Source organism: Boleophthalmus pectinirostris, unplaced genomic scaffold (assembly GCF_026225935.1).
Source record: "Boleophthalmus pectinirostris isolate CB_2022bp ecotype Guang Dong unplaced genomic scaffold, ASM2622593v1 HiC_scaffold_13, whole genome shotgun sequence".
Taxonomy (NCBI): domain Eukaryota; kingdom Metazoa; phylum Chordata; class Actinopteri; order Gobiiformes; family Gobiidae; genus Boleophthalmus; species Boleophthalmus pectinirostris.
The window spans coordinates 15,440,319-15,449,523 of record NW_026571036.1 but is presented as its reverse complement, the minus strand read 5'-3'; positions in this window follow the sequence as shown (position 1 = coordinate 15,449,523).

Genomic DNA, 9,205 nt, shown 5'->3' with positions numbered 1-9,205 from the left:
TGCATGTTTAACATGTTAGAATGTGCCATCAGATTTTATTCATGCTAAGATCCTTAAAACCACAGACTAAATATTAAATATGAGCTTTATAAAGGTATTTTCAAAATCCTTGCAGTAAAAAGTGAATTTTTAATTGATGCAAGGTAATTTGGGCCAATTCAGCTAGAAGCCTGAGGGGTAAGAAAAATTTGTCTGAGGGCCACATTTGGCCCACGGACCTTATGAATACATTAAAAATTGAACATTACCACTGTGCATAAAAATAAATAAATAAATAAATAAATAAAATAAAAAAATGTACACATCTTGGATTAAATTCATTTGATTCAAACATGGATTAAAATACAATGAAACATCCACGATTGAATGATTATCAAACATTACCATGAAATATCAAACATTTCCTCACACTCACTATTCACACTGATTTGCCCATATTACACTATTTTAGATTTTTGTTATAATGTTGTTTCCTCATCAAAAACATGCCAGGAGTTGTGTTTTGTTTCTTTCCCACATGTTTAACACACAAGCATGTTTACTTCTTCTCTCAAAACAGTCTTTTCCACCATGTGATGTCATGTGGTAATACAGGAAATACTCCACTGTGTTTAAAAACTCAATTTTAAAACATCATTTGAATAATTTCAGCCCAGCAATTGTCAATTTCTACTGAACAAAAGGTAAAAAGCAGCTGTTTACTTGAAAACTACCACTACATGACATCACAAGGTGGAACAGACCGTTTTGAGCTTTGGAGATGTAGATAGAGTAATAATAAAGGATTAGTCAAACATGTGTGAATGAAACAAAACACAACTCTGGGTATGTTGATGAGGACGTAACAACATTGTAAAATGACTTAAAGTTCACAAGAACCAATTTTGCGTTTTGCAAAAAAATTTGCATTTCTTTTTGAATCAAGCTGAGCAAATTTTTACTTTAGCCTGGCAGATATATTGGAGAAGCACCTCTTGGGGTCAAACTGTCTTATTGTCTGAGAAGCAGGAAGGCACGGTGATATTAGCATGCTAGTTGTTGTCTGGCCTCTGAAAGTTATGAAAAGCGCTTACTATTAGGATGAAGATATAAGAAAGAAAAGTTAAGAATAAAGTTGGCCCACTGTTAACAATATATAGCCTAATAAACTAGTTCTATTTTTCACATTTTAAGACAGCTCCATTAGCAATTACTTTGAAAATCCCATTCAAACCTTATTAACTTTGGTGCTTAGTGCTGCTTTATGTATAAATAATATGGTAAGAATTATTTTGCTGTACAAGGCATTTTAATGGACAAATTGAAAACCACACACAGCAATGACCAACAAAAGAAGCTCCTTTCAACTTTTTTTTTTGTCCATCTCTAACTTTCTTTAGTTTGTGTTTCTTTGTTGAGGTCGGATAAGCATCTCATCTGACCACTGCGAGTCTGTCTGAAATGAAAACTTGTGCGTTATAAATTGCAATGGACACACACACACACGTACACACAAACACACACACACATAGACAGACTTAGAGCTGTGGAGGAAAAGACTTGTGTACCCAGATCTCCCAGGGGGCTAAGTGTCAGGAAATGAGATCTGGATCAGGAGGTGGAGGAAGTTGAAACCTAAAATAAGAAAAACAAATCAACACCAGTGAAACAATCTGGTCTCGACACGTAGGTCTCCGTGTGCGTTAGCGTGTGCGTGGCTAACAAGTGTAAATGAAATGATCAGCACGCCAATAATTACTTTCCGCCCAAGAAGATCTTCACTCCCATGACGAGACATACAAAGAAAGAAATGGAAAATAAATCATACACAACTTCACATATATGTACTTGTTTATGCAACAATACATATAATAAAAGATGATCTGAATATCATCTGCGCAATTTTTCTGGTGGAGGGACTGCCACCTGTTTTTCTCCATAGAAATGTCATTGTTTTGTCTATAATATTCTACAGTACAGATTAAACCTGTTTATTATGATGGAGACAGGCAGGTTATAATCCTAAACTACATTACAGTTCAGATCTATAGAGTTGTCCCTGGCCAGACTGGCGCCACCTAGTGCCTCCACTCAATTTCATTTCTCTCCAGCGACTAGGTCAGGAATTGGAATACACTAGACAGTTCACACCAGCGAAGAGCCATACATTCTATGTTGGCAAAGATTCACGAGATCGAGGATTTAAAGCCGGAACAAAGAAAATGTTTGGTGAATTTTATCAACGGATTTGACGCATTACATACATCACGACCAAATAGCAGTGACTGGTTAAATAAAAACAGTACCCGTCTACCGTCGCGCGAACTAATCCTAATGCTGTGAGGTCAGACTTTTTCCGCGAAGTGAAACCGGCTGATGAATCAGGCTAAGTTGTCCCTTTTCACAGAAGAAATTATTGTATTTTTGAGCAATAGAAATCCGTAATAAATAAATGCCAGATGGATATTTTATTGTCGAAATATGGAACATTCCAGGGAAAGCAAAAACATTTCCATGGAGACAAACAGGTAGCCGACCCATATGTTCTTGCTATACTTGTTAACATAATTACTTCTCTTGCATCAAAACAAGATGTCAAAGGTGGATTGCACAATAGCAAATCAAAGCAGCGTCGCATTGTAGTAATTCACACCTTTCAGTGTGAAGTGACACGGAGCACCTATGGAAGCCCTGCAGGGACATGGAAAAACAGAGGTAGAGTTTGGCTAGGTTTATATGATGAAGGTCTGAACAGAAGAGGCAAAAGTGGCGTCGTATCTTCACTTTTTATTCCGCATTTAGATGGCCATTTTCAGGAAGAAATCTATGTGATTACAGTGACGTAAAAGTGTCTGGAAATCATTTGCGTATGCATGCCAGGTTTCTGTGTACTGTATGTATGTAATGTAAACGCATATGCAACTTTTCTACTCTGGAGGGTGGTTTCAGGTTTTTGCGTTTTTAAGCCCCGTCGTCACCATCTAAGGCACTTCTGATAAAATATTTTGTCGTTTTTACCTGCAAGCATTCTCGTGTAAACAGGCCCTTGGAGTCAAAAACTTGTGAAGTTCATAGATGTAGATGGATATGCAGACTGCTGAGAGTGAGAAGGCCTTGGCAATTGAACCCACAACTTTTTCACTAAGAGACACTCATTCCTTATACTTAAATAATCGCTGTACTGTTTGTGCCACTTCTTGTTTTGCATGTATTTTTATTTACTGATCCACTATGTACCATTCTTGGCTTCAGTGCCAGGAATATTTGGCAGTATGCTCTTTCACCATGCTATCTCACGTGTGTCCAAGAAAGAAACCATGTGACACCACCAGTTACAGGTCAGATTTGTGGAGAGGTACACCAAGTCAGAGTAAGAATGCATGTTATTCAAGGTATTCTTTACAAGAAAAAGACACATGTAAATGAGGTAAAGCAGGATATAGTTCAGTACCAAGGCAGTGAAACATACCAGGCAAAGCAACACCATCACCATGCAGACTAACAGGTGATTGACCTCTCCATAAAGTTGTTTTTTCCACCATCAAAATCAGCATAACGTCACCAGGGACAACAAATCCAGCAGATGAAAAAAACAAAAACAAAACTTAAAGGGACAGTTCGGAATTTTGGACCTAGGGCCTCATTCCCTAGTTTGCCAGAGTGTTGGAAATGTGTGGAGACACTTTAAAAAAAATATTCCATGCAGTCCTTGTATTTTTTTTATTTTATTTTATTTTTTTATAAACATATAAAACATGTTTAATTGTTTTATTTTTTTGTTGCATATTCAAAGACAGCTTAAAGGGACAGTTCGGAATTTTGGACATAGGGCCTCATTCCCTAGTATGCCAGAGTGTTGGAGACGTGTGGAGATACTTTTTTAAAATATTCCATCTAGTCCTTGTATTTGCAGAGGTCATTGGCGCTAAGCTAGTGCATGTCAATGGACATAGTTTTCCTGCCACTCGTCTTACCCACTCCACAAAGCACCCAAGGCAAAAACAATTATAATGCCAGACTGTTGATGTGAATGTCTGTATTGATAGAATAATGTTAGAAGTAAAAGCAACCTTGTATTTGAAGGATTTATGTCTGAGTAGCAGCAGGGTGTTGTACTTCCTGATAGAAATCTTAGCAGTGACTGATATTTGAGAAAATAGTCCCTCAACATGCGATGATTCATGCGATGCAAGGTTAGTTTTATTTCAAACATTATTCTATCAACACAGACATTTACACTGAGAGTCTGGCATAATAATAGATTTGCTTCGGCTGCTTTGTGGAGTGGTTAAGATTGTTTTTAGTGGCAGACTAACTATGGCCATTGACATGCACTAGCCTAGCACCAGTGACCTCTGCAAATACAAGGACTAGATGGAATATTTTAAAAAAAGTATCTCCACACGTCTCCAACACTCTGGCAAACTAGGGAATGAGGCCCTATGTCCAAAATTCCGAACTGTCCCTTTAAGCAGTCTTTGAATATGCAACAAAAAAATAAAACAATTAAACATGTTTTATATGTAACAGACCATTATGACTTTACGATTTTGATGCAGACACTCTCTATACTTCTCTCTCCACTTTTCTCTTCAAAAATCCATGGTTGCCTTTTCAGTCCCTCGCCCTTCATAATAGCATTCATAGATCCACAGACATGTTCCATTCAATCAGACAATCAGGGGTCTGAACACCCGCTGGGACGAGATGGAACGAGTCCCAGTCTCCATGTGTAACCCAGGACCCCACCATAACTGCACGGGTGACTGACCAGTATGACAAATGTGAGGGGACATGCTATTACCACACACATAACACGACTGTGAGAAGAAACCCTAGCAACGAACCTCTAAAAATCACTTCACCAGCTTCTTTTTAGACCCTCCTGCAAAATAAATACACACAAAGTAGATGGGACTCCCTAACTTCCAATTATAAGTCCATTTGGTCATGCATGTTAGAGAACCAAGCTGCACGCCAGAAAAAGCAAAAAAAAAGAAAAAACAAATTTGAATATTTACAATCATTTCCTGAACGCGCCTCAATTCCTCCATTACTTTCTGTCGATCAATTTCCCCCATTCGCTAACCTTGGAAAGCGTTTAGGGTCACGGCGAATCAATAAGTGCCCCTCTCATGAGAAGACGAATAATTATCCAAAGTCTATGAATCAGAAAAAGCGTGCGGCGAGAGAGGGCCCGGGTTGCGATGATTTATTCATGCGTTTGTTATTTCGCTGCATAATAGAGCCGTAACCAATGGGATGGATGCTGATGGATTTGAAGAACTGCACAGAGAGTTGGAGATGAAAGCAGAAAGATGTGGGCTGTCAGGAGTCATTGAGTTTAACATAGTGGTGCACAGATAGGTAAGGGGGCGGGACAAATGTGGCACTAAGAATTCACAACCTACAACAACTGAAGCTATAAACATTTACTGCACTTGATGGTGCTCTATTCTTATTCTGTTTAAAAGTGGACTATGCAACTTCTTGCTTTCTTTCTGTCAGAGGGTGCCAACATTTTATAATATCTCCATGTAGGTGTTATAAAACATCTCACAGTATGGCATTAAAGGGCTCATATTACACTATTTTCTGATCTGTTATAGTGTTGTTTCTTCATCACAAACATACCTGGAGTTGTTAGCTGAAGAAAAGAGGTAGAGCGCTTCACTGGGTCATAAAAACATTAAAAAATAACAGTACAGGTGCTATACGAGGGTTAAACTTGTAATCTTAAGAGAATGTAGACCTTACTGAAAAATGTAAAGGTGGGCAAGGTACAAACCCGAGGCACTCCGACTGAATATATTAAAGGTCCTTTACATGGAGGAATGTCAATGCGTTTCGACCAGTAAGATGGTCTTCTTCAGGGCATAATGGAAGAACAGGACACACAGATAACATTAAATACAAATAACTGTCAATCACATGACCACATCACATGACTATAGGAAAAAGAGACAATGGACAAAAAAAAATAAAAATACCTGGAGTTGTGTTTTGTTTCATTCACACGTTTAAAGTGCAAATCTTACATATTTAGGTTGCATTCTTCTCTCAAACTGGAAACACTCTGGTACACCTTGTGATGAAATGTGATAATATAGGAAGTGCTCCACTGTGTTTATAAACTCCATGCACCTTCACTAAAATCATTTGGATAATTTCAGCCCTGGAATTGCCAATCTCTACTAGACAAAAGGTAAAAGGTAGCTCTTCATGACATCACAAGGTAGAGCATTTTGAGCTTTGGAGATGCAGACAAACTAAAAATAAAGAGTTGCTCAAATATGACTGAACTCACAAGAGCCAGTTTTGTCTAGTATATGACTTTTAAACTTATTTATCTGCAAGCAGGTGGCACCACTAGTAAGGAATTACTGTTTTTAATGTCATACTGTGTAGAAAATTTCAGGCAAATCTTTAACATACTGTATCCTGCAAGTGGTGGACCCTTCACCAGAAAAGTTACACAGTGTACTTTTAAATATATGTCATTTCACACACACCAGCAAGGCAGGTTAAGTGTCTTGCCGAAGAACACAATGGCAGTATAGATCAGAGCTGGGAACAAATAAACCTATAGGTGGTTGAACATGGACTGCTTGGAACATCACTGCTTTCCCCAAATTGCAAATGTCCTACAGAATCTAAAAAGAGAACAGAAAAACTTCTTTAGCCAGCTTGACTTAAATATTGGACTCCTTCTCAGTTCCTAGACTTGGACTTGCACTTGTGGACTGTCTACTTCACTTTCATGTTTCTCGGCACTGGTCCCTTCTGACAGCACAGAACACACATCCATGTCCAGTGTCCAATAAGAGCAAATAGGATGAAGTGAAGCAGGTTGGTATCCTCCGGAGGGACACCACGGATGATCAGGTCTAATCAGTAACACTGTTCTTATTGATCATAGAACCTTTAACATGCTTGTACGCACATGCACACACGCACACACACACAAACACACCTCATGAACCCATCGACAAAGTTCTGGCTCAAAATGAGACACACACTAAACTTATAAGGAAAGATATGACCAAAGTAACTCCACTGAGATAGTGTCTTAATGTCAACAAATTCTTTAAACATCATTCTACCATTCTATACTTTTGTACTTTCAATAAATGCATGTAAATATAATAATACAGGGACAAACATTAGTCACTAACAAGGGCAAAAACTCGTATTTACTTATAGCAACCTACTGTGTATTTCTACTTGGAAAACATACTTCTATTTACTTTACAGTGGCTGAGTGGTTGGTCAGTTTTGCAATATTGACTGATGCAATGCAGCAAAACACCAAGGTTCTTTATCTGACAAAAATTCACTTTTTAAACATTTTTTAAATAAATAATATGTTAAATAAGGCAGATTTTATTAATGAGTTTCCAGCATTTGAGTCACCTTGATTTAATCCAAGTTTTTATTTTGATAGAGTTACTGGTAAATTAAAGCATGTCATTTTTTATTAATCAAATATTTTATAGTAAAATAATACTGATATCAGAGTTCTTAACAGTCATATTGCATATCACAATTTTTTTCAATATCGTGTAGCCCTAGTGGTTAGCATTCCTAACTCATGAGAAAAAAAAGGGTCCGATTTTCATTCCCGGATTAGGTAGCGTAGGCAGGTGCAGTTTGCTTTTTATTCTCCTTCTCTTCTGTTTTCCACCCATTAAACTCTGAGATTCTCCAGCTAGGTACTCTGACTATGAACCAACATCAAGATAAGTTTTCTTTAGCAGCATTTAAGGTCCAACATTAAACAAAATTGACTCTTCTGATCTTTAAACCATGTTACAACATTTTTACCTCCTCAAAAACATACCTGGAGTTGTGTTTTGTTTCATTCATGTGTTTGTTCGAGTAATCCTTTATTGTTAGTCTACATCTTCAAAGCTCTAAATGCTGTCTTCCACATTGTGATATCATGAAGCGATACTTTTAAAGTTAGCAGCTGCATTTTACCTTTTGTTTAGTAGAGATTGGCAATTCCAAGGCTGAAATTATCCCTTTGACTCTACTGAAGGTGTATAGCGTTAAAAAACACAGTGGTGCACTTCCTGTATTACCACATGGCATAAGGTAGTGTTTTCAGTTTAAGAGAAGAACTAAATTTGTGTGTTAAGGATTTGTGTGTTAAACATGTGTGAATGAAACATAATGCAACTCCAGGGATGTTTTTGATGAGGACATTACAGCACAGATTAGAAAAAAATCGTATACCCTTTAAGAGATGGATCAATTTTGAAGACTATTTTCTCTTTGGGGAAAAGGTATAAAGTGCATACCTTAGCCTTCTATCACACCCTCCTGAGACTGGCATTCATTGGTTTGTCCATCGTTTTACATTCAAACTGACCACACACACACATAGCAGCTATTTGATTCCCCATAATCACCCTTTCATTCTCATCAGGAGAACAGGCACTGGCTATGATCTACTGCAGAACGTTGTTTCTCAGTCTCAGGAGTCCTCTTGGGTCTTAAACAGCGTTGGTCCACATTAGATAACCTGCACATTAGGCTCAGTACACACAGAGTTACAGAGGCGGCTGCAGGGACCATCATAATGTATCATAAGAGCAGGAAAGAGAAATCCCCAAAGCCAAGTGGAATGAACGCCATCGGAGCTGGCAGTAAATCATCGCTGGGTTAGAGCCAGGGAAAAGGAGGGCTGGACCGGATTTCACCCACAGCCCAGATTTAATAGGAAACAGTCTATAGGAGAATTATACAGAGACAATGTGAATACAGCACGTCCACTTTAGTTACACAGACTACTGGTTTCTCCTTTCTTAAACCTCAAATAATACAAAATATACCTGCTACATATCAGAAAAATTTATGCAATGTAAAAAAATTAAGTGTGTTATATAAATGAATGATTTTTAATTATAAATCCACTGTAATATTTCCTGCAATCAATTATCCTCATTTAAGTGTCCTCATTTAAAAATGCATTGGTTCAATATTTATATAACCCGTGTAATTGTTCTTGATCATTTTGTTGAATTTTCTTGTCCATCTTGTTGTGACTATATTTGAACTTTTTTTTAAATTTGATTTATTATGTGCCTGACAGTCAAGTGTGAGTGAGTGTGTGTGTGGTTGTGTTGATTTTGTTGTTTTGTTTTTTCTATGTTTATTTGAATGTATGCATCCTCCTGTCTGTCCTACTGTATCTGTGTTCTGTTGTTGTGACTATGAGGAC